The sequence below is a fragment of the Leiobunum rupestre genome, chromosome 9 (assembly GCF_980474605.1).
Source record: "Leiobunum rupestre chromosome 9, qqLeiRupe1.1.hap1, whole genome shotgun sequence".
NCBI lineage: Eukaryota > Metazoa > Arthropoda > Arachnida > Opiliones > Sclerosomatidae > Leiobunum > Leiobunum rupestre.
This window is the reverse complement of record NC_143392.1, coordinates 54,758,554-54,781,312: the sequence shown is the minus strand read 5'-3', so window position 1 is coordinate 54,781,312 and position 22,759 is coordinate 54,758,554. Positions and strand designations below refer to the sequence as shown.

Below are 22,759 nucleotides of genomic sequence, written 5' to 3'. Positions count from 1 at the left end.
CGTGACGCTCATTCTACTCACGGAAATAAACCTCCAGGTTTGGAAGGCTCGCAACCGCCTACTTTTCGAAAACAAACGGGACACGGCCACCGTGGTCATGCACCGTGTCCGAAACCTCCTCGCCGCGCGTGCTCGTGCGGACCGACTTCGGTTCACGAAAGAAAAATTCCGAGAACTGTGGTGCCACGACTTAAAGCCTTTCGTCACCGATAATGGCGGTGAAATTTCGTTGTTGTTTTAAAATTAACCATATTTTAAGACAATGACCATACCTGAAAATAGTATAACGTTTAAAAAGGTATAAGAATACCTGTAAAAAAATGTTAAATTTACCTTAAAATTTTTTAAACTTACCTGAAAACAATGAAACTTACCTGAAAAAACTGTTAAACTTACCTGGAAAAATTCTAAACTTACCTGGAAAAATGTTAAACTTACCTGGAAAAATATTAAACCTACCTGAAAATATGTTACACTTACCTGACAAAAATGTTAAACTAACCTAACCTTAAAAAAATGTTACACTTATCTGAAAAAACTGTTAAACTCACCTGGAAAAAATGTTAAACTTACCTGGAAAAAATTTTAAACTTACCTGGAAAAAATGTTAAACCCAGCTGGAAAAATGTTAAACTCACCTGAACATTTTTTAAATTTAACTGAAAACGTTAATCTTCCCTGACAAAAATGAAAATTTTGATAGTTAACTTTAAACTTACCTGAAAAATTTATATGAATAAATTTAAACTTATCTGAAAAAAATGTTAAACTTCTACTCACCTGAAAACTAATACGTCACAATTAAACTTACCTGGAATATTAAATGTTAAATTAACCTAGCCTGCATCTCAAACGACAAAATTAAACTACCCGTTTGAACCCCTTTTTAAATTTCAGTCCAATTAATGTAAATACCTAATTAATGCGAATCAATTTCTGTCCATGATCTATTGAAAGATCTGTATCTGTATATATTTGTCCTTCATTAATAAACAATTTCAGTATCTGTTCTTATCAGCTTAATATCTGATACGGGTCCCATCGGGGCCCAAGATATTAAACTTATTTTTGGACGGCGGCGGAGAGGTCGGAGCTTGCTCCACCTCCGCCACGGGTTGGCCTGGTATTGCAGTTCTTCCAGGATCGGCCCACCTCGCTCAATGAATCTAAAATCAAACACCATATATATATATATATATATATATATATATATATATTCCTAACGTCATAAGAGGGAAAGTCGTCATTGGCTAGTAGATCATTTTGAAGATTCGGACGGATTTGTTTTGTAAATTTTACCATAATTGTCGTACGTTACCAACGGTATGATTTTTTAAGTCACTTTCGTTACTAACAGGAGACATGATTAGGAGTTCACAGCCGGCCGCTTTTCGACATTCGCGTTGGCAACACGTCTTCCCCTTTAAAAAAATTACCCCCTCCCAAATCATGGTAACTCCGTTCTCGAAACGGACACCATATAAGTTATTTACATCGAGTTACCTAGCGAGGATTGCGTAACTATCGCTGTAGAAATAGGGGACTGTTAAAAGCGGGATGGTTTGGAAAAAACGAGTTTTTGTGCTGCTGATGTCGGGGCGCGTACTACGCGGCAACCACGGTCAATTCGTAGTGCCATATCTCATGACACTTCTCTACAGCTGTTCTGGTAAGCGTGCAGGAGGAAACTCCGTATGATCATGATCTTACTTTTTCTAATTATCGATTAAGCACGGTTCCATGTTGCCACTTATTAAAAAAAAGACCCAGAGAAAACCGAAGATAAATTATCGCCTTGGCGAACTAGTTAGAAACAGCGTAAAAGAAAATATTTAAAAATACACAAATTTTATTAAAAAGACTCAAATACCGCGTTAATGGAAAAAAAGAGGGAGAGAGGAAGAGAGCAGCCACCGGCACGCCGTGTTCCCCGGTGGTCTCCCTCCCAAGAAATGACCCCACTCGACGCGGCTTACCGTCGTTGATAGGTCGAGAACCAATGTATTCCACGTGATATTACCGTTGACGGCTGAAAACGCTCGATGGCCGTCGATCTTTTTGTTTGAAATCAAGAAGTTGCCTTCTTTGGTCAGACGTGATGGTTATACACGCTGTCATCTCCAGCCACGAGCAATCTGCTTAAACATAATTATGAAATATATGAATGCTTAATCTCACTCTTTTTCTTTTTCAACCACCAAAGCCCCCTTTGCCGGTTATCGCTTCTCGGCCTTTTGGCTAAGATCAAAGTTTAGTATCTGTTTTCAATAGTGCTATACCGAGATCTTAGTCGGGGGGCGAGGAGTGTTTTACGCCTTAAAGGCGAGTGATCCTGCTCGTTTGGTTTACCACGCTGCCTCGAAATTTGCTGCCGTTCCTGCTTCCAGCCCAGTCCGTGTTCCAGCTGTTGTTCCAGTGTTCCAGTTGCCGTCTGCCTCCATCCAGCGGTTCCTGAGGTCCGGTCTCCGCCTCGGCGGTCGCCACCAACGTTGTCATGGCTCCTGCCCAGTCAACGATGTCCTCCCCACCAGCTGCTGCAATGAAAAAAGCAACAGCTAGGATCAAGTTTGAAGGCGTGACCATCGACGCCCTTGCTACAGCTCTCTTCGAGCTCGTTGGTTCGCATGGAATCACTGTGTTCCAGCCTGTGGGAAAGGACGCAGCACAGGTCACCTTCAAAGACGCTACTTGTTTCCAGAAGGCCATAGAAGCCGGCCTTATGGTCGGAAACAGACAAGTTGATGTAATTGGGATTTCCGATCCGGTATCTTACATCACGTTACGAGATGCTCCGAGCTGGTGGGAACTATCGTTCATCAAAGCTGCTCTTCGCGCATACTGCGAGGTTATCTCCGAGTCCTGGGAAACCTATCAAGAAGGCCCGTTTAAAGATTTGAAGAATGGTACTCGTCGCCTTGAGGTCCGAATGAAGAGCACAATCCCGAACCTGATGACCATAAGCGGTCATCGTATCCAAATTACATACCGTGGAATACAGAGAATGTGTTTTTACTGCCGTAAAGACAGTCATCAGGTTCGGGATTGCCCGAAAAAGAACAAGAAGGCTCGACCAAATCCAGAAACTGTCGCTGACCAGAACCCGTCATATGAAGAACCAGAAACAGTAAGGAATGGAACGCCGATTCCGGTTGGGGATGCCGCAGACGTAAGCACCCACGACGACATAATGGACGAAACAGGACCTTCACGAGACTTCCAGGGCTCAAAAGAGGGTTGGTCGTTGGCAACACCAGAGTCTTCCCCAGGGAAACCTGAATCCCCCGCCAAAGTCATAGGCTACGCAGATGCGGTCAAGTCACCCCAGAGGCAAGTCCAAGACTCGCCGAAATCCGATCCTCCAACACCAGAGGAACCTGAAAGAAAATTGGAAATTTTTGAACGAAATTGGGCATGGGATCACCTACCCAAGAATGAAATTGAGGACTTTTGTCGGCAGGCCAAAGTATTGACCTCAACCAAGCCCCATATCCTATCCTGGCGGGATGACGCACTGGCAAAGGCACAAGAGGCACTCCAGCGCCGATTCAAACGTCGTCAGAGCCCTCCAATTGAAAAAGACCCTAAGAAGGGGAAGAAATAGGACAGTGGTGCACTTTTGTAAATATACTTCTGATATTTCTATATTTTTTAAATATTTATTGTGTTTTATGTTTTAATTGTCACCGTTAAAACGGGAAAGTTGGAACTATAAAAAATCATTTATTGTGATTAGTTTTTAAAAGTTTAAATTTAAGTTTATTTTTAAATGTTTAAGCGTTTACTAAAAAATGTACACTAATGAAATTTTACGTAAAATACTTACCTTGATTTCTGTTAACCCTGAAAAAAGAAAAAAAAATTAGTTCTAAAATTATTTTTCCTAAAAGTAATATGAAAAGTTAAAAATACTTACCTTGACGTAAAACACATAAGAACCTGTAAATATATTTAAAAATGTTATGACTCCTTTTATGATATGAAATATTGTTTTGACCAATACAATGTTCGCGATAATTTAATTTTTTTAATAACCGCGGACATTTGTAACCTTGACCAGAATTTTAAATAAACAAATTCAGTATCTGTTCTATACGGAGGTCTTAGTCGGGGGGCGAGAAGTGTTTTTACGCCTGTTAGGCGAGTTTGCCTGCTCTGCCACGTTGAATCGTCAGTCGCTGCCGTTCCTGTCTCCAGTCCAGATCCAGTTCCGGCTGCTGTTCCTGTTTTCCTGTTGCCGCCTGCTACAAGCCAGCGGTTCCTGAGTACCGGTCTCCGCTTCGGCGGTTTCCACAAACGTTCGCCATGCCTCCTGTAGCGTCGAAGTCGACTCCAGCGGAGTCCTCGTCTTCGAAGCAGGCCACTGCACGAATCAAATTCGACGGGGTCAATGTAGAAGATTTGGCTTTTGCTCTTTTCGACTGCATTGGCCCCAAGAGTATCACAGTCTTCCAAATGATCGGGAAGTCTGAGGCGCAGATATCCTTCAAGGACATCGTATCGTACCAAAAGGCTGTTGACGCTGGTATAATCGTTGGGGAGAAGCATTTATCCATCGTTGGAGTGGCTGATCCTGTAACCCAAATCACCGTGAAAGGCGCACCTAGTTGGTGGGAATTAAGCTTTTTAAAGGCTGCTCTGAAAAACTACGGAGAGGTTTTGTCCGAAACATGGGAAACATTCCAGAAGGGACCGTTGAAGGACGTCCGTAATGGAAATCGGAGGCTGGAGGTCAAGGTCAAGAGCCCAATCCCGAACCTGATGACCATCAGTGGACATCGCATTCAAATTGTCTATCAAGGAGTCCAGCGAATGTGCTTTTATTGCCGAAAGGACAGTCATCAGGTTCGGGATTGCCCCAAGAAAAGGAAAAAAGTGCGTTCCGCTCCACAGGACGCGGATATTCAAGTCCAGATCCCGTCACCCGAAGGCTCAGACAAACCCGGAAGTGTGGTAATGCCACAAGTAGCAGACACTGCAGCTATCACGGACGCAGGTGAGGACCTGGAAAAAATGGATCAAGAGGAACAAGACGCATGAAACTTCGTTGAGGGCGAAGATGGCTGGGGCCTTTCTCTGTCAGGACCTTCCCACAAGTCTTTTGACTCACCAAAAAATTCCGGGAGTTACGCCACAGTTGTAAAAACTCCATCACATCACGAACCTGATTCGAAGTCTTCACCGCAATCACAACATCCAGTATACGAAGAACCGATCTACGAACGAGATTGGCAGTTTTCAGAAATGACCGAAAATGAAATAGAGAACTTTTGTCACCGTGCACGGAACTTTGTGACAGAATCACCAGAACTACTTAGCTGGCGGGAAGAATTCCTGGCTGAAGCACGCCTCACCTTGCAAACTCGAAGGAAGCGAGTACAGACATCCCCATCCGGATCATATACCAAAAAAGGGAAAAAATAGGCCCTTATTGGGATATGTAAATATGTTTTTAAATTACTTTCTTAGTTTTAAAATCGCTTATATTGTAAATTTTAACTTTACAATTTTAAAATTCTCGTTACATACATTTTAATAGTTTATTGTATGTTTAAATGAAAAATTCACCTGAGATGTACCGCGGAACCTGTTTACCCTGTAAAAGAAAAATCAATAGACAAAATTATTTAGACCCTATTGTTAAAAAAAAAAAAAACTTACCTGATATACTTACCTGGAAAACTGTAGAACCTGGAAAAAAAGGGGGGGGGAATTAGAATTGTATGGTTAAATATAATTAATTTATAGTATACTAACACCAGAAGTAAATAATATTTACTTACCTTCGCTTGACATGTAGTTAATCTGTAAATAGTATTGTATTTTATCGCGTCTAATTTTTATTCTTGGAACGACAAGTATTTTTACGCTCGTTAATTGCTTTAACTGATATATGCAACTGTCTTTTTTCTTGTTTAAAACAGTGTTCGCGATAATTTAAATTTTTTAATAAACGCGGACACTTGTAACCTTGACCAGAATTTTAAATAAACAAATTCAGTATCTGTTCTTATCAGCTTAATATCTGATACGGGTCCCATCGGGGCCCAAGATATTAAACTTATTTTTGGACGGCGGCGGAGAGGTCGGAGCTTGCTCCACCTCCGCCACGGGTTGGCCTGGTATTGCAGTTCTTCCAGGATCGGCCCACCTCGCTCAATGAATCTAAAATCAAACACCATATATATATATATATATATATATATATATATATTCCTAACGTCATAAGAGGGAAAGTCGTCATTGGCTAGTAGATCATTTTGAAGATTCGGACGGATTTGTTTTGTAAATTTTACCATAATTGTCGTACGTTACCAACGGTATGATTTTTTAAGTCACTTTCGTTACTAACAGGAGACATGATTAGGAGTTCACAGCCGGCCGCTTTTCGACATTCGCGTTGGCAACACGTCTTCCCCTTTAAAAAAATTACCCCCTCCCAAATCATGGTAACTCCGTTCTCGAAACGGACACCATATAAGTTATTTACATCGAGTTACCTAGCGAGGATTGCGTAACTATCGCTGTAGAAATAGGGGACTGTTAAAAGCGGGATGGTTTGGAAAAAACGAGTTTTTGTGTTGCTGATGCCGGGGCGCGTACTACGCGGCAACCACGGTCAATTCGTAGTGCCATATCTCATGACACTTCTCTACAGCTGTTCTGGTAAGCGTGCAGGAGGAAACTCCGTATGATCATGATCTTACTTTTTCTAATTATCGATTAAGCACGGTTCCATGTTGCCACTTATTAAAAAAAAGACCCAGAGAAAACCGAAGATAAATTATCGCCTTGGCGAACTAGTTAGAAACAGCGTAAAAGAAAATATTTAAAAATACACAAATTTTATTAAAAAGACTCAAATACCGCGTTAATGGAAAAAAAGAGGGAGAGAGGAAGAGAGCAGCCACCGGCACGCCGTGTTCCCCGGTGGTCTCCCTCCCAAGAAATGACCCCACTCGACGCGGCTTACCGTCGTTGATAGGTCGAGAACCAATGTATTCCACGTGATATTACCGTTGACGGCTGAAAACGCTCGATGGCCGTCGATCTTTTTGTTTGAAATCAAGAAGTTGCCTTCTTTGGTCACACGTGATGGTTATACACGCTGTCATCTCCAGCCACGAGCAATCTGCTTAAACATAATTATGAAATATATGAATGCTCAATCTCACTCTTTTTCTTTTTCAACCACCAAAGCCCCCTTTGCCGGTTATCGCTTCTCGGCCTTTTGGCTAAGATCAAAGTGTAGTATCTGTTCCCAGCTATTTCGCTGAAATCTTGGCCGAAAGGCCGTTAAGCGACGTTAACGCTTCTCAGCCTGCTCCTGTATTGCTGACTTACCTGCCTGGCTGCTCTTCTGCTGTATCCTGACTCACCTGCCGTGCTGCTCTTCTGCTGTATCCTGACTCACCTGCCGTGCTGCTCTTCTGCTGTATCCTGACTTACCTGCCGTTCCTGAATCCTGACTCCGGTGCATCGCCGTTGAAACCTGACTTCGCTGCCTTGCTGCTGTATCCTGACGTGGTTCGTTCCAGCCGCTCTCATCTCACGCTGATCCTTCTTGGGACTTGCGCTCCTCTGACGATCCTCTCATAGCCATTATGGCTATGGAGGTGAAAAAACGAACGGCCCATCTGGAAGTCGACGCCGGATTTCTGGACGTCGCTCGGACCTTCCACGATAAGCTCGGCTCTGACTGCCTTGACACGCTCCAACCTGTTGGTAAAGAAAATTTTTTGATTACTTTTACTACCCTGGCCTTCCTGCAACAAGCGCTCTCCTACAACGACCTCGAAATTAACGATAAACCATGCAGACTCACCAGCGTCGAAGATGACGGCGTCTGGGTGACCATCAAGAATCTACCCTCCTGGATCCAATGGGATTCTATACTCACCACCATGCGACATTACGGCACCATCAAAGCACATAAACTCGATGAGTACCCTCAACTTAAGGGACTCAAAAATGGCGACAGATCGGTTAAAATTAAAATTGAAAAAACTATACCAAATGTACTTTATTTCGGACGCAGCAGAGCGCTGGTCTACTACCAGGGGGTCGTTAAGAAATGTTTCTTTTGCGACAAGGAGGGACACACAGTGTCCTCATGCGAAGTGAAACAGGCAAGGAAGGAAGCTGAAACGATGAAAATCGCTGAAGGCCAGGAGATGGAATCAACAGAGAGGTCCGAGCACGTCCAGGTAGTAGACATTGTCGACCCTGCCCAGGCACCTGAGGAGATTAACGAAGACCATAACAGCGACCTATATGTCAGTCCGAAAAACCTAGAATGCATAAAGAACTACACGCAGACGCAACTTAAAGAATTCATGGAATATCTAAGGACAACAGACGAATTGAAAGACAGACGGAGGCAGATGTTTATAACGCTCACCAACCAAGAACTGGAAAAGTATACAAAAAGACGCATGCCCAACTCTCCAAGCAAAGCCGCCAAGAAAGGAAAGACACAAGCCGAAGAGAAAAAGACATTCGCCACCGCCACCAAAAACACACCTGAGAAGGATGTATATACACAATACGTAACATACTAAATCTTTTTTATCTCGTAATGGCAAAATTTAATTTTAAATTATGCAGAACTCATTTTTATTCATTTACTTCTGTTTACACTTTTATCTGGTTTTACCTTTATTAACCCTGAAAGAAATTAGATTTTTTATTTTAAGAAAATAATTATACTCACCTTGTGATGTTAAAAGAAAAAAAAACCCATTAATACTTACCTCGACGTTGGAAAAAAAACAAACCTAGCAAAAAAACGAAAAACGTAACAATTTTTAGCAATGTACGCGCTAATTTAATTTAATTAACCGCGAACATTTTAGAAATTTGTAATTTTGACTGAAAATTAATAAACAAATTCAGTATCTGTTCTTATCAGCTTAATATCTGATACGGGTCCCATCGGGGCCCAAGATATTAAACTTATTTTTGGACGGCGGCGGAGAGGTCGGAGCTTGCTCCACCTCCGCCACGGGTTGGCCTGGTATTGCAGTTCTTCCAGGATCGGCCCACCTCGCTCAATGAATCTAAAATCAAACACCATATATATATATATATATATATATATATATATATATATATATATATATATATATATATATATATATATATATTCCTAACGTCATAAGAGGGAAAGTCGTCATTGGCTAGTAGATCATTTTGAAGATTCGGACGGATTTGTTTTGTAAATTTTACCATAATTGTCGTACGTTACCAACGGTATGATTTTTTAAGTCACTTTCGTTACTAACAGGAGACATGATTAGGAGTTCACAGCCGGCCGCTTTTCGACATTCGCGTTGGCAACACGTCTTCCCCTTTAAAAAAATTACCCCCTCCCAAATCATGGTAACTCCGTTCTCGAAACGGACACCATATAAGTTATTTACATCGAGTTACCTAGCGAGGATTGCGTAACTATCGCTGTAGAAATAGGGGACTGTTAAAAGCGGGATGGTTTGGAAAAAACGAGTTTTTGTGTTGCTGATGCCGGGGCGCGTACTACGCGGCAACCACGGTCAATTCGTAGTGCCATATCTCATGACACTTCTCTACAGCTGTTCTGGTAAGCGTGCAGGAGGAAACTCCGTATGATCATGATCTTACTTTTTCTAATTATCGATTAAGCACGGTTCCATGTTGCCACTTATTAAAAAAAAGACCCAGAGAAAACCGAAGATAAATTATCGCCTTGGCGAACTAGTTAGAAACAGCGTAAAAGAAAATATTTAAAAATACACAAATTTTATTAAAAAGACTCAAATACCGCGTTAATGGAAAAAAAGAGGGAGAGAGGAAGAGAGCAGCCACCGGCACGCCGTGTTCCCCGGTGGTCTCCCTCCCAAGAAATGACCCCACTCGACGCGGCTTACCGTCGTTGATAGGTCGAGAACCAATGTATTCCACGTGATATTACCGTTGACGGCTGAAAACGCTCGATGGCCGTCGATCTTTTTGTTTGAAATCAAGAAGTTGCCTTCTTTGGTCAGACGTGATGGTTATACACGCTGTCATCTCCAGCCACGAGCAATCTGCTTAAACATAATTATGAAATATATGAATGCTCAATCTCACTCTTTTTCTTTTTCAACCACCAAAGCCCCCTTTGCCGGTTATCGCTTCTCGGCCTTTTGGCTAAGATCAAAGTGTAGTATCTGTTTTCAATAGTGCTATACCGAGATCTTAGTCGGGGGGCGAGGAGTGTTTTACGCCTTAAAGGCGAGTGATCCTGCTCGTTTGGTTTACCACGCTGCCTCGAAATTTGCTGCCGTTCCTGCTTCCAGCCCAGTCCGTGTTCCAGCTGTTGTTCCAGTGTTCCAGTTGCCGTCTGCCTCCATCCAGCGGTTCCTGAGGTCCGGTCTCCGCCTCGGCGGTCGCCACCAACGTTGTCATGGCTCCTGCCCAGTCAACGATGTCCTCCCCACCAGCTGCTGCAATGAAAAAAGCAACAGCTAGGATCAAGTTTGAAGGCGTGACCATCGACGCCCTTGCTACAGCTCTCTTCGAGCTCGTTGGTTCGCATGGAATCACTGTGTTCCAGCCTGTGGGAAAGGACGCAGCACAGGTCACCTTCAAAGACGCTACTTGTTTCCAGAAGGCCATAGAAGCCGGCCTTATGGTCGGAAACAGACAAGTTGATGTAACTGGGATTTCCGATCCGGTATCTTACATCACGTTACGAGATGCTCCGAGCTGGTGGGAACTATCGTTCATCAAAGCTGCTCTTCGCGCATACTGCGAGGTTATCTCCGAGTCCTGGGAAACCTATCAAGAAGGCCCGTTTAAAGATTTGAAGAATGGTACTCGTCGCCTTGAGGTCCGAATGAAGAGCACAATCCCGAACCTGATGACCATAAGCGGTCATCGTATCCAAATTACATACCGTGGAATACAGATAATGTGTTTTTACTGCCGTAAAGACAGTCATCAGGTTCGGGATTGCCCGAAAAAGAACAAGAAGGCTCGACCAAATCCAGAAACTGTCGCTGACCAGAACCCGTCATATGAAGAACCAGAAACAGTAAGGAATGGAACGCCGATTCCGGTTGGGGATGCCGCAGACGTAAGCACCCACGACGACATAATGGACGAAACAGGACCTTCACGAGACTTCCAGGGCTCAAAAGAGGGTTGGTCGTTGGCAACACCAGAGTCTTCCCCAGGGAAACCTGAATCCCCCGCCAAAGTCATAGGCTACGCAGATGCGGTCAAGTCACCCCAGAGGCAAGTCCAAGACTCGCCGAAATCCGATCCTCCAACACCAGAGGAACCTGAAAGAAAATTGGAAATTTTTGAACCAAATTGGGCATGGGATCACCTACCCAAGAATGAAATTGAGGACTTTTGTCGGCAGGCCAAAGTATTGACCTCAACCAAGCCCCATATCCTATACTGGCAAAGGCACAAGAGGCACTCCAGCGCCGATTCAAACGTCGTCAGAGCCCTCCAATTGAAAAAGACCCTAAGAAGGGGAAGAAATAGGACAGTGGTGCACTTTTGTAAATATACTTCTGATATTTCTATATTTTTTAAATATTTATTGTGTTTTATGTTTTAATTGTCACCGTTAAAACGGGAAAGTTGGAACTATAAAAAATCATTTATTGTGATTAGTTTTTAATAGTTTAAATTTAAGTTTATTTTTAAATGTTTAAGCGTTTACTAAAAAATGTACACTAATGAAATTTTACGTAAAATACTTACCTTGATTTCTGTTAACCCTGAAAAAAGAAAAAAAAAAATTAGTTCTAAAATTATTTTTCCTAAAAGTAATATGAAAAGTTAAAAATACTTACCTTGACGTAAAACACATAAGAACCTGTAAATATATTTAAAAATGTTATGACTCCTTTTATGATATGAAATATTGTTTTGACCAATACAATGTTCGCGATAATTTAATTTTTTTAATAACCGCGGACATTTGTAACCTTGACCAGAATTTTAAATAAACAAATTCAGTATCTGTTCTATACGGAGGTCTTAGTCGGGGGGCGAGAAGTGTTTTTACGCCTGTTAGGCGAGTTTGCCTGCTCTGCCACGTTGAATCGTCAGTCGCTGCCGTTCCTGTCTCCAGTCCAGATCCAGTTCCGGCTGCTGTTCCTGTTTTCCTGTTGCCGCCTGCTACAAGCCAGCGGTTCCTGAGTACCGGTCTCCGCTTCGGCGGTTTCCACAAACGTTCGCCATGCCTCCTGTAGCGTCGAAGTCGACTCCAGCGGAGTCCTCGTCTTCGAAGCAGGCCACTGCACGAATCAAATTCGACGGGGTCAATGTAGAAGATTTGGCTTTTGCTCTTTTCGACTGCATTGGCCCCAAGAGTATCACAGTCTTCCAAATGATCGGGAAGTCTGAGGCGCAGATATCCTTCAAGGACATCGTATCGTACCAAAAGGCTGTTGACGCTGGTATAATCGTTGGGGAGAAGCATTTATCCATCGTTGGAGTGGCTGATCCTGTAACCCAAATCACCGTGAAAGGCGCACCTAGTTGGTGGGAATTAAGCTTTTTAAAGGCTGCTCTGAAAAACTACGGAGAGGTTTTGTCCGAAACATGGGAAACATTCCAGAAGGGACCGTTGAAGGACGTCCGTAATGGAAATCGGAGGCTGGAGGTCAAGGTCAAGAGCCCAATCCCGAACCTGATGACCATCAGTGGACATCGCATTCAAATTGTCTATCAAGGAGTCCAGCGAATGTGCTTTTATTGCCGAAAGGACAGTCATCAGGTTCGGGATTGCCCCAAGAAAAGGAAAAAAGTGCGTTCCGCTCCACAGGACGCGGATATTCAAGTCCAGATCCCGTCACCCGAAGGCTCAGACAAACCCGGAAGTGTGGTAATGCCACAAGTAGCAGACACTGCAGCTATCACGGACGCAGGTGAGGACCTGGAAAAAATGGATCAAGAGGAACAAGACGCAGGAAACTTCGTTGAGGGCGAAGATGGCTGGGGCCTTTCTCTGTCAGGACCTTCCCACAAGTCTTTTGACTCACCAAAAAATTCCGGGAGTTACGCCACAGTTGTAAAAACTCCATCACATCACGAACCTGATTCGAAGTCTTCACCGCAATCACAACATCCAGTATACGAAGAACCGATCTACGAACGAGATTGGCAGTTTTCAGAAATGACCGAAAATGAAATAGAGAACTTTTGTCACCGTGCACGGAACTTTGTGACAGAATCACCAGAACTACTTAGCTGGCGGGAAGAATTCCTGGCTGAAGCACGCCTCACCTTGCAAACTCGAAGGAAGCGAGTACAGACATCCCCATCCGGATCATATACCAAAAAAGGGAAAAAATAGGCCCTTATTGGGATATGTAAATATGTTTTTAAATTACTTTCTTAGTTTTAAAATCGCTTATATTGTAAATTTTAACTTTACAATTTTAAAATTCTCGTTACATACATTTTAATAGTTTATTGTATGTTTAAATGAAAAATTCACCTGAGATGTACCGCGGAACCTGTTTACCCTGTAAAAGAAAAATCAATAGACAAAATTATTTAGACCCTATTGTTAAAAAAAAAAAACTTACCTGATATACTTACCTGGAAAACTGTAGAACCTGGAAAAAAAGGGGGGGGGGAATTAGAATTGTATGGTTAAATATAATTAATTTATAGTATACTAACACCAGAAGTAAATAATATTTACTTACCTTCGCTTGACATGTAGTTAATCTGTAAATAGTATTGTATTTTATCGCGTCTAATTTTTATTCTTGGAACGACAAGTATTTTTACGCTCGTTAATTGCTTTAACTGATATATGCAACTGTCTTTTTTCTTGTTTAAAACAGTGTTCGCGATAATTTAAATTTTTTAATAAACGCGGACACTTGTAACCTTGACCAGAATTTTAAATAAACAAATTCAGTATCTGTTCTTATCAGCTTAATATCTGATACGGGTCCCATCGGGGCCCAAGATATTAAACTTATTTTTGGACGGCGGCGGAGAGGTCGGAGCTTGCTCCACCTCCGCCACGGGTTGGCCTGGTATTGCAGTTCTTCCAGGATCGGCCCACCTCGCTCAATGAATCTATATATATATATATATTCCTAACGTCATAAGAGGGAAAGTCGTCATTGGCTAGTAGATCATTTTGAAGATTCGGACGGATTTGTTTTGTAAATTTTACCATAATTGTCGTACGTTACCAACGGTATGATTTTTTAAGTCACTTTCGTTACTAACAGGAGACATGATTAGGAGTTCACAGCCGGCCGCTTTTCGACATTCGCGTTGGCAACACGTCTTCCCCTTTAAAAAAATTACCCCCTCCCAAATCATGGTAACTCCGTTCTCGAAACGGACACCATATAAGTTATTTACATCGAGTTACCTAGCGAGGATTGCGTAACTATCGCTGTAGAAATAGGGGACTGTTAAAAGCGGGATGGTTTGGAAAAAACGAGTTTTTGTGTTGCTGATGCCGGGGCGCGTACTACGCGGCAACCACGGTCAATTCGTAGTGCCATATCTCATGACACTTCTCTACAGCTGTTCTGGTAAGCGTGCAGGAGGAAACTCCGTATGATCATGATCTTACTTTTTCTAATTATCGATTAAGCACGGTTCCATGTTGCCACTTATTAAAAAAAAGACCCAGAGAAAACCGAAGATAAATTATCGCCTTGGCGAACTAGTTAGAAACAGCGTAAAAGAAAATATTTAAAAATACACAAATTTTATTAAAAAGACTCAAATACCGCGTTAATGGAAAAAAAAGAGGGAGAGAGGAAGAGAGCAGCCACCGGCACGCCGTGTTCCCCGGTGGTCTCCCTCCCAAGAAATGACCCCACTCGACGCGGCTTACCGTCGTTGATAGGTCGAGAACCAATGTATTCCACGTGATATTACCGTTGACGGCTGAAAACGCTCGATGGCCGTCGATCTTTTTGTTTGAAATCAAGAAGTTGCCTTCTTTGGTCAGACGTGATGGTTATACACGCTGTCATCTCCAGCCACGAGCAATCTGCTTAAACATAATTATGAAATATATGAATGCTCAATCTCACTCTTTTTCTTTTTCAACCACCAAAGCCCCCTTTGCCGGTTATCGCTTCTCGGCCTTTTGGCTAAGATCAAAGTGTAGTATCTGTTTGCTCCTTTTTTCGAAGTCAAAGGTCGGGGAACGTATTTAGTTGAAGAGTCTGTCGACTTACCTGCCTGGCGTCTCTCTGCGTCCTGTTGCGTCATCACCTCGACGTGGTTCTGTTTCCTGTCTCTCTGCTGTACCAGTGCCATCCATTGTTGTTCCAGTGCTCTAAAGACCGTTGCCCAGCGTCTTCTGGGATACGCCTTTAACGTGTGACGTCTACGGATCGGTCAACATGCCTCCGGTAGCGTCAAAAATCCCTGATCCGCCTCCTGCTGCTGCTATTAAAAAATGTACAGCTCGGATAAAGTTTGTAGGCATCAACGTAGAAGACTTAGCCTTAGCTTTGTTCGATCATGTTGGCCCCAAGAGCATAACAGTTTTTCAGCTGTTGGGAAAATCAGAAGTCCAGGTTACCTTTAGCAATCCCGCACAGTATCAGAAAGCTGTGGATGCAGGAGTTATTATTGGCGACAAACATCTTGACGTTGTCGGAGTAGCTGATCCGGTATCATTTATCACGATCAGGGATGCGCCCAGTTGGTGGGAATTATCGTTTTTAAAAGCCGCATTGAGAAGCTACTGCGAAGTAGTCTCGGAAACCTGGGAGACGTACCAGAAAGGTCCACTTAAGGAGCTACGGACAGGTACTCGCCGGCTGGAGGTGAAGCTAAAATGCCCGATCCCGAATTTGATGACTATCAGTGGTCACCGAGTCCAAATCACCTATCAGGGCGTCCAAAGGATGTGTTTTTATTGTCGTAAAGACAATCACCAAGTACGGGATTGCCCTAAAAAGAAAAAGAAATCTCGCGCCAACGACGAGTCTGCTGGTAACCAGAACGCTGCAGATGAAATGGTGAAGGAAATGCCAATAAGTAAGCCAGATGACATTGTTACTTTTGATAAAGAAACTAGTGACGCTGAGATGCAAGAAGAAGATGAACCGATTGAAAAACCCAGTTCCTTCTATCTGGGAGATTCGGATAGCTCGCACGAGATCCTCAACGCGTCATCCGCATCCGCATCGAATTCTGTGTCTTTGGCACAAGAAAACGAACTTCGCGATTCGAACGTACCAGTTCAAGCCAACGGCTACGCTAACGCCGTATCCAGTTCTCCAACGAGAAATCCGGCCACAGTAAATTCGGTGCCACTGAAAACTACGAGACCCGACAAAAAGACTGTTTTGGAGCGCCAAGGGGCCTCGACCCCCAAATCAAGTAAAAGAGTCAACTCTGATTGTCTATCGACAAACACGAAAAAAAGCAAGTAATGATGAACTTTATAGCTTTATTTTTACTCTTTTTTATGGTAAGCCTAAATATAGGAACTTTAAATATTAATGGTATGCGTGAAATGAATAAACAGATTAATGTCGCCGCGCTTTTTGTTAATAGCAATTTAGATGCTCTCCTTATACAAGAGTCGCATCTTTTAAATACGGACAATTGGTCTTTAATAAGAAAACAATTTTTTACCGATAATATATTTTTTAGTCAGGGTTCTAATCGTTCTTGCGGAGTAGTTTTGATTGTTAAAAATCATTTAAAGCCAAATATTAAGAGTTTTCGCGCCGACCATGAAGGTCGCGTTATCAGTGTTGACCTAATTTTAGCGGGAAGCCGCATTCGAATTATTAATATATACGCGTCTTGTATACCGAATCGAAGAACGATATTTTTTAACTCTATTTATACATTTTTAGATGGTAAATATGATTGTTTAATTTTGGGTGGGGATTTCAATTGCATCAGCAACCCAGACCTTGACAGGGAGGGAGGTACTTTTTACCCCGACCGTAGTATTGTTGCCTTAAATTCTGTTGTTTTCAACTTAAATTTAATAGATGCCTGGAGACAGGTTAACCCCTCTGTGCCTGGTTTTACCTGGAAAAACGATTATGTCAAAAGTAGGCTTGATCGTTTTTACATAAGTAATCAGTTTAAATTAATTAGTGTGGATATTTTACCTGTGAGCTATTCTGATCATAGCCTTTTGCAAACTGGTCTTATTTTAGAAAAGGGGATACCTAGGGGGCGGGGAGTTTGGCGTTTGAACGATAAACTCCTTACCCCAGAGGATGGCAACGACAAAAGTGTGGAAAATGAATTACGCTTGCTTTTATCTACTGTACATGATTTTAACGGGTGGGATGATTTTAAATTAAATATTGGTAAATTTTTTAAACAGCGGGGAAAGATTTTAGCTTTTAGAGAACGTAAAAGTGCTTTGGTGTATAGGTGGATTTTAGGTCTAATTAGCCAAGCCCCTGATAAAAATGTTTACTCATGTGCCGCCGAAGAAAATTTAAAGATCCTATTACAACAGCAATATGTTAAAAAATACGAACACCTTGTTGGGACGAGAGAGGGCGTCGATCTTAGTGGCGAAGAGCTTTTTTCCTCTAGCTTTTATTTAAAAGTTAAAGGTGTCCGTAGAAAAGTAGTGATCTCTGAAGTCGAGGTCGATGGCGTCCGGCGTAATGAACCTGACGTCATCGAGTCCGCCTTTGTAGGCTACTACACTAATCTCTATAAAGCCGAGAAAGTTGGCAGTTTTGTAAGTCCTCCCAATTTACCACGTTTGTCCGCCAAAGAAAGCGATCCCCTGGAAGGGAACGTTACGCAAGGCGAATTACTCGCGGCCTTGAAATCCTTTAATAACGGTAAAGCGCCAGGTCCTGATGGTCTGACCGCCGCATTCTACAAAACGTATTGGGCTTTAGTAGGTCCTGTACTTACTCGTGTCGTCAATTCTTCGTTAGCAGTTGGGTGTTTGCCGCCGTCCATGCAGACGGGGGTTATTTCTCTTCTCTGTAAGGACGAGCGGCTGAAACACTTGGTCGACTACTGGCGCCCCATAACTCTTCTCAACATTGATAGGAGAATGGTTGCGAAAGTATTTGAAAATCGTTTGAAAAGCATCACCGGTAAACTAATAGGGCAGGGGCAGTCTTGTGGCGTCCAAGGCAGGTTGACGTATCACAATTTAATTTTACTAAGAGACACTATAGAATCTTTGAACCAGCGAGGTCAGTCAGGGTATCTTATATCCACTGATTTTAATAAGGCTTTTGATCGTTTAGACCACTCTTTTATCATAAATGTTTTAACTCGGTTTGGTTTAGGTCCAAATTTTATACACTTTGTCAAAATTTTATACCAGAACAATACCAGCTCCATTTTAGTTAATAATTCGTTAAGCCGGGAATTCCAGGTGCAAAGAGGGGTTAGGCAGGGTTGCCCTCTATCCCCAGTATTATTTTGTCTCTGTATTGAGATTCTTTTAATGAACATACGCTCGCACCCTAGTATTAGAGGCCTTCCCTGTCCGGGCGCTTCGGTCAAGAATGTATTAGATTATATCGCTCATGCTGACGACGTTAATTGCGTCAGCACTGACCTTAATAGCATTAAATATATAATGTCTGAAGTAAACCAGTATTGTGATTTGTCGGGGAGCATGCTTAACGAAAATAAATCCAAGGCAATTAGACTTGGAGCGGTTCACTGCGAAATTCTCGAAAATATGCCGATTAAATTAACAAATGAAACTGTTAAAATTCTCGGGATTGAATTTGATGCTAGGGGCGTTGATCCCAGAAATGAAAAAATATTTAAAACCCGTTTTAAAGAAACAGTCGAAGGCTGGAAAATGTATGTTATCTCGTTAATCGGCAAAGCGCAATTGTTACGTCAGGTAGCAATGCCGCGGTTAACTTACCCGGTACCATTAGTAAATTTCTCCTCTGAAACACTTATCGAACTGGAAAAAATAATGTTTAAATTCTTGTGGAACGAAAAAACCGAATTAGTCAACCGAAAAACTATGTATTTACCTGTTGAGGACGGAGGTGTATCTGTCCCAAGCCTTCATAATGCTATTTCTAGTCTAAAATTGTCACGCGTAATTAAGTGCTTAAACGCTGAAGGTCATTTAGTGCAGAAGTCGGTAACGTATAATTTATCAACTTTTGTTAAAACTGTTTTTGGTTCAAAGTGGGATGCTAAAATGTCCCACGCCTCAGATATCGGCACACATTACGCCGATATAAAAGACTATCGATGGAGCCACATATAAATTGGAAGACGATTTTTAAAAGAACTGGGTCTCGTTCCATAGAAGGAACTAGACGTGACTTCTTGTTTAAAGTGGTCTATGATGTGTTGCCGGTTAGAGACATTTTATATAGCCGCCACATGGCTAAAACCAGATCATGCCCTATGTGCAAACATAATGAAACTCTTGTACACCTTTTATATCAATGCGATAACGCTACACTGCTCTTAAACGATTTAAAAACTTATTTTAATATTAAATATCTGTCAGTGAAGTCCGTTTTATACCATGCCCCATTGCCAATACCATTGGCACTCATTTACGTCTTTTCGATTATGTTAACTGAAACGAAATACCAAGTGTGGAAGGCAAGGAACAATAAATTGTTCGAAAATAAATTTGTACCCGCATTCGTAGTACGAGAACGAATTCGAAACGCGACCTTGAAAAGGGCACGGGCAGACTTTGAACGTCTGACACGCCCAGTATTTGAACTTAAATGGTGCGATGAAAACCAACCTGTAATTAAAATTGATCAAAATAATTTAGTTTTATTATTCTAAAGGAAAAATGGCATGTGATTTTAATCAGTAATTTTTAAAAACTTTTAAATTTGTTTATATGATATTTTAAACCTTATGTAAAAATATTAAGTCATCTTGTTTACTTTTCTAACTGAATTGTGTCGAATACTAAAATGTATAAAAGAACAAAACTTACCTTGATTTCCGAAATCTAAGAATTCCTAAAACGAAAAATGTACCTGTTAAAATATAGAAAATATATATAGTAAATATTTATAGGAACGCATTCTAAAAATCAGAAACTTTAAAATGTCTAACTTTACTTTACAACTGTGACCGAAAATGTTTTTCTCATCATTCGCGATAAGTTAATAATTAATAACGCGAATGATGTATCCTTGACCATGTTTATAAATAAACAAATTTAAGTATCTGTTCTGCAGTATTATACCGAGATCGTAGTCGAGGGGCGAGAAGTGTTTCTACGCCTATAAGGCGAGTTTGCCTGCCTTGCTGCATGTTCCGTTCCTGTGCCGATTTGATCCGCTGATGCTCTGTTGCCCGTTCCTGAAAAAGAAAAACCTACCTGACGCCGCTGCTCCTGGAATCCTTTTCTGTGTGAGACGCTGCTCCCTTGGACTTTCTCTTCTTTGCGGATCCTCTCATAGCCACGATGGCTATGGAGGTGAAGAAGAAGACTGCTCGCCTTGAAGTTAACGCCGACTTCTTGGATGTTGCTCGTACTTTCCTCGACAAACTCGGACCCAACAGTATTGATACGCTGCAATCTGTTGGCAAAGAGTGCTTTCTACTCACATTTACGACCTTGGCCTTCCTACAACAAGCGATCTCCTATGGAGAAATAACGGTAAACAATGCATCCTGTAAGATTTCCAGTGTCGAGGATGACGGCACCTGGTTAACCATCAAACAGCTCCCATCATGGATACAGTGGGATTCAATTTTGACGACCCTACGACAGTACGGAGACATAAAGGCACATCGCCTAGATGAATATAAGGAGCTAAAAGGAATCAAAAACGGCAACCGATCGGTAAAAATAAAAATTAATAAAACGATTCCTAACGTACTTTATTTCGGACGCAGCCGGGCGCTGGTATATTATACCGGCGTCGCGAAAAAATGTTTCTTCTGCGACCAGGAGGGGCATATAGCCTCTACCTGCGAGAAGAAGAAAAACCAGATGGCAGACAAACCTGAAACCAACGACGACTTACCCAAAGATCCTGAAATAACCAGAAACTCCACACCTATACTCACCAACGCCACCACTCGAGACGATAACCTGAAAGAAAACCAAGAAAATCACACAAATAACTTACCCATACTTACCGCAGCCGACGAATCAAAAAGCTCTGAAGAGAGCTGGACGATGACGTCACCCGAACCACCCAAGAAGAACCCAGATCCTCCAGTCAAAACCAGCCAATACTCCGATGCCCTGAAAACAGCACCAAAACCCGATGAACCTAAACCTGAATCAACAAACAGCAAACCAAAAAAGAACTCCTCCGACTCCGGTACCACCTCAAAAGAAATCACCGCAACAGCCAGACCTCCATATGATCCCACGACCTGGATACCAGGAACGAAACCGCCTCTAACGAATTTAAACAAAAAAGAACTACAGATGCTTTGCGAACGCGTCAGCAATGAACCCTATGGCCAGAACGGTGTTGTTAACTGGTCCATGACCGAATACCTTGAAGAAATTAAATTAGTACTCAACAACTACCAAAAGCGCCCACGCCGTACCACTCCCACCAAAGAAGCCAAAAAAGGAAAATCTTCGCGTTAAAGTTTTTAGTAATTTTAAACTTAACCTCGATTTTACTTCTATGAACTAATTAGTTTTTTACTTTTTATTTGCTGTAACTATTTTATTGACCTGTTTTTAATTTAAACTAATTTAAAAAAACAGGAAATTATCCGACAGGGTACTGTATTTTTATTGAGAAAATAATAAACAAATTCAGTATCTGTTCTTATCAGCTTAATATCTGATACGGGTCCCATCGGGGCCCAAGATATTAAACTTATTTTTGGACGGCGGCGGAGAGGTCGGAGCTTGCTCCACCTCCGCCACGGGTTGGCCTGGTATTGCAGTTCTTCCAGGATCGGCCCACCTCGCTCAATGAATCTAAAATCAAACACCATATATATATATATATATATATATATATATATATATATATATATATATATATATATATATATATATATATATATATATATATATATTCCTAACGTCATAAGAGGGAAAGTCGTCATTGGCTAGTAGATCATTTTGAAGATTCGGACGGATTTGTTTTGTAAATTTTACCATAATTGTCGTACGTTACCAACGGTATGATTTTTTAAGTCACTTTCGTTACTAACAGGAGACATGATTAGGAGTGCACAGGCGGCCGCTTTTCGACATTCGCGTTGGCAACACGTCTTCCCCTTTAAAAAAATTACCCCCTCCCAAATCATGGTAACTCCGTTCTCGAAACGGACACCATATAAGTTATTTACATCGAGTTACCTAGCGAGGATTGCGTAACTATCGCTGTAGAAATAGGGGACTGTTAAAAGCGGGATGGTTTGGAAAAAACGAGTTTTTGTGTTGCTGATGCCGGGGCGCGTACTACGCGGCAACCACGGTCAATTCGTAGTGCCATATCTCATGACACTTCTCTACAGCTGTTCTGGTAAGCGTGCAGGAGGAAACTCCGTATGATCATGATCTTACTTTTTCTAATTATCGATTAAGCACGGTTCCATGTTGCCACTTATTAAAAAAAAGACCCAGAGAAAACCGAAGATAAATTATCGCCTTGGCGAACTAGTTAGAAACAGCGTAAAAGAAAATATTTAAAAATACACAAATTTTATTAAAAAGACTCAAATACCGCGTTAATGGAAAAAAAGAGGGAGAGAGGAAGAGAGCAGCCACCGGCACGCCGTGTTCCCCGGTGGTCTCCCTCCCAAGAAATGACCCCACTCGACGCGGCTTACCGTCGTTGATAGGTCGAGA

The 22,759-nt window shown here is 41.9% G+C and overlaps 3 non-coding genes and 6 pseudogenes across 3 annotated transcripts; all 9 read left to right on the top strand.

Annotated features, from left to right (window-relative positions):
* The first annotated feature begins 969 nt into the window (after positions 1–969).
* Positions 970–1,157, top strand: LOC149931040 (U2 spliceosomal RNA). Its single transcript, XR_016476437.1, has one exon. It is a non-coding gene; the product is annotated as a U2 spliceosomal RNA (small nuclear RNA).
* Positions 1,158–2,218: 1,061 nt separating this feature from the next.
* Positions 2,219–2,368, top strand: LOC149931039 (U2 spliceosomal RNA; annotated as a pseudogene).
* Positions 2,369–5,974: 3,606 nt separating this feature from the next.
* LOC149931038 (U2 spliceosomal RNA) lies at positions 5,975–6,153 on the top strand (annotated as a pseudogene).
* A 1,059-nt stretch (positions 6,154–7,212) lies between these two features.
* Positions 7,213–7,342, top strand: LOC149931037 (U2 spliceosomal RNA; annotated as a pseudogene).
* Positions 7,343–8,858: 1,516 nt separating this feature from the next.
* Positions 8,859–9,047, top strand: LOC149931036 (U2 spliceosomal RNA). Its single transcript, XR_016476518.1, has one exon. It is a non-coding gene; the product is annotated as a U2 spliceosomal RNA (small nuclear RNA).
* Positions 9,048–10,144: 1,097 nt separating this feature from the next.
* LOC149931035 (U2 spliceosomal RNA) lies at positions 10,145–10,294 on the top strand (annotated as a pseudogene).
* Positions 10,295–13,885: 3,591 nt separating this feature from the next.
* On the top strand, positions 13,886–14,064 carry LOC149931034 (U2 spliceosomal RNA; annotated as a pseudogene).
* Positions 14,065–15,093: 1,029 nt separating this feature from the next.
* Positions 15,094–15,175, top strand: LOC149931033 (U2 spliceosomal RNA; annotated as a pseudogene).
* A 6,507-nt stretch (positions 15,176–21,682) lies between these two features.
* On the top strand, positions 21,683–21,871 carry LOC149931032 (U2 spliceosomal RNA). The gene has a single exon (XR_016476503.1). It is a non-coding gene; the product is annotated as a U2 spliceosomal RNA (small nuclear RNA).
* Positions 21,872–22,759: the final 888 nt, after the last annotated feature.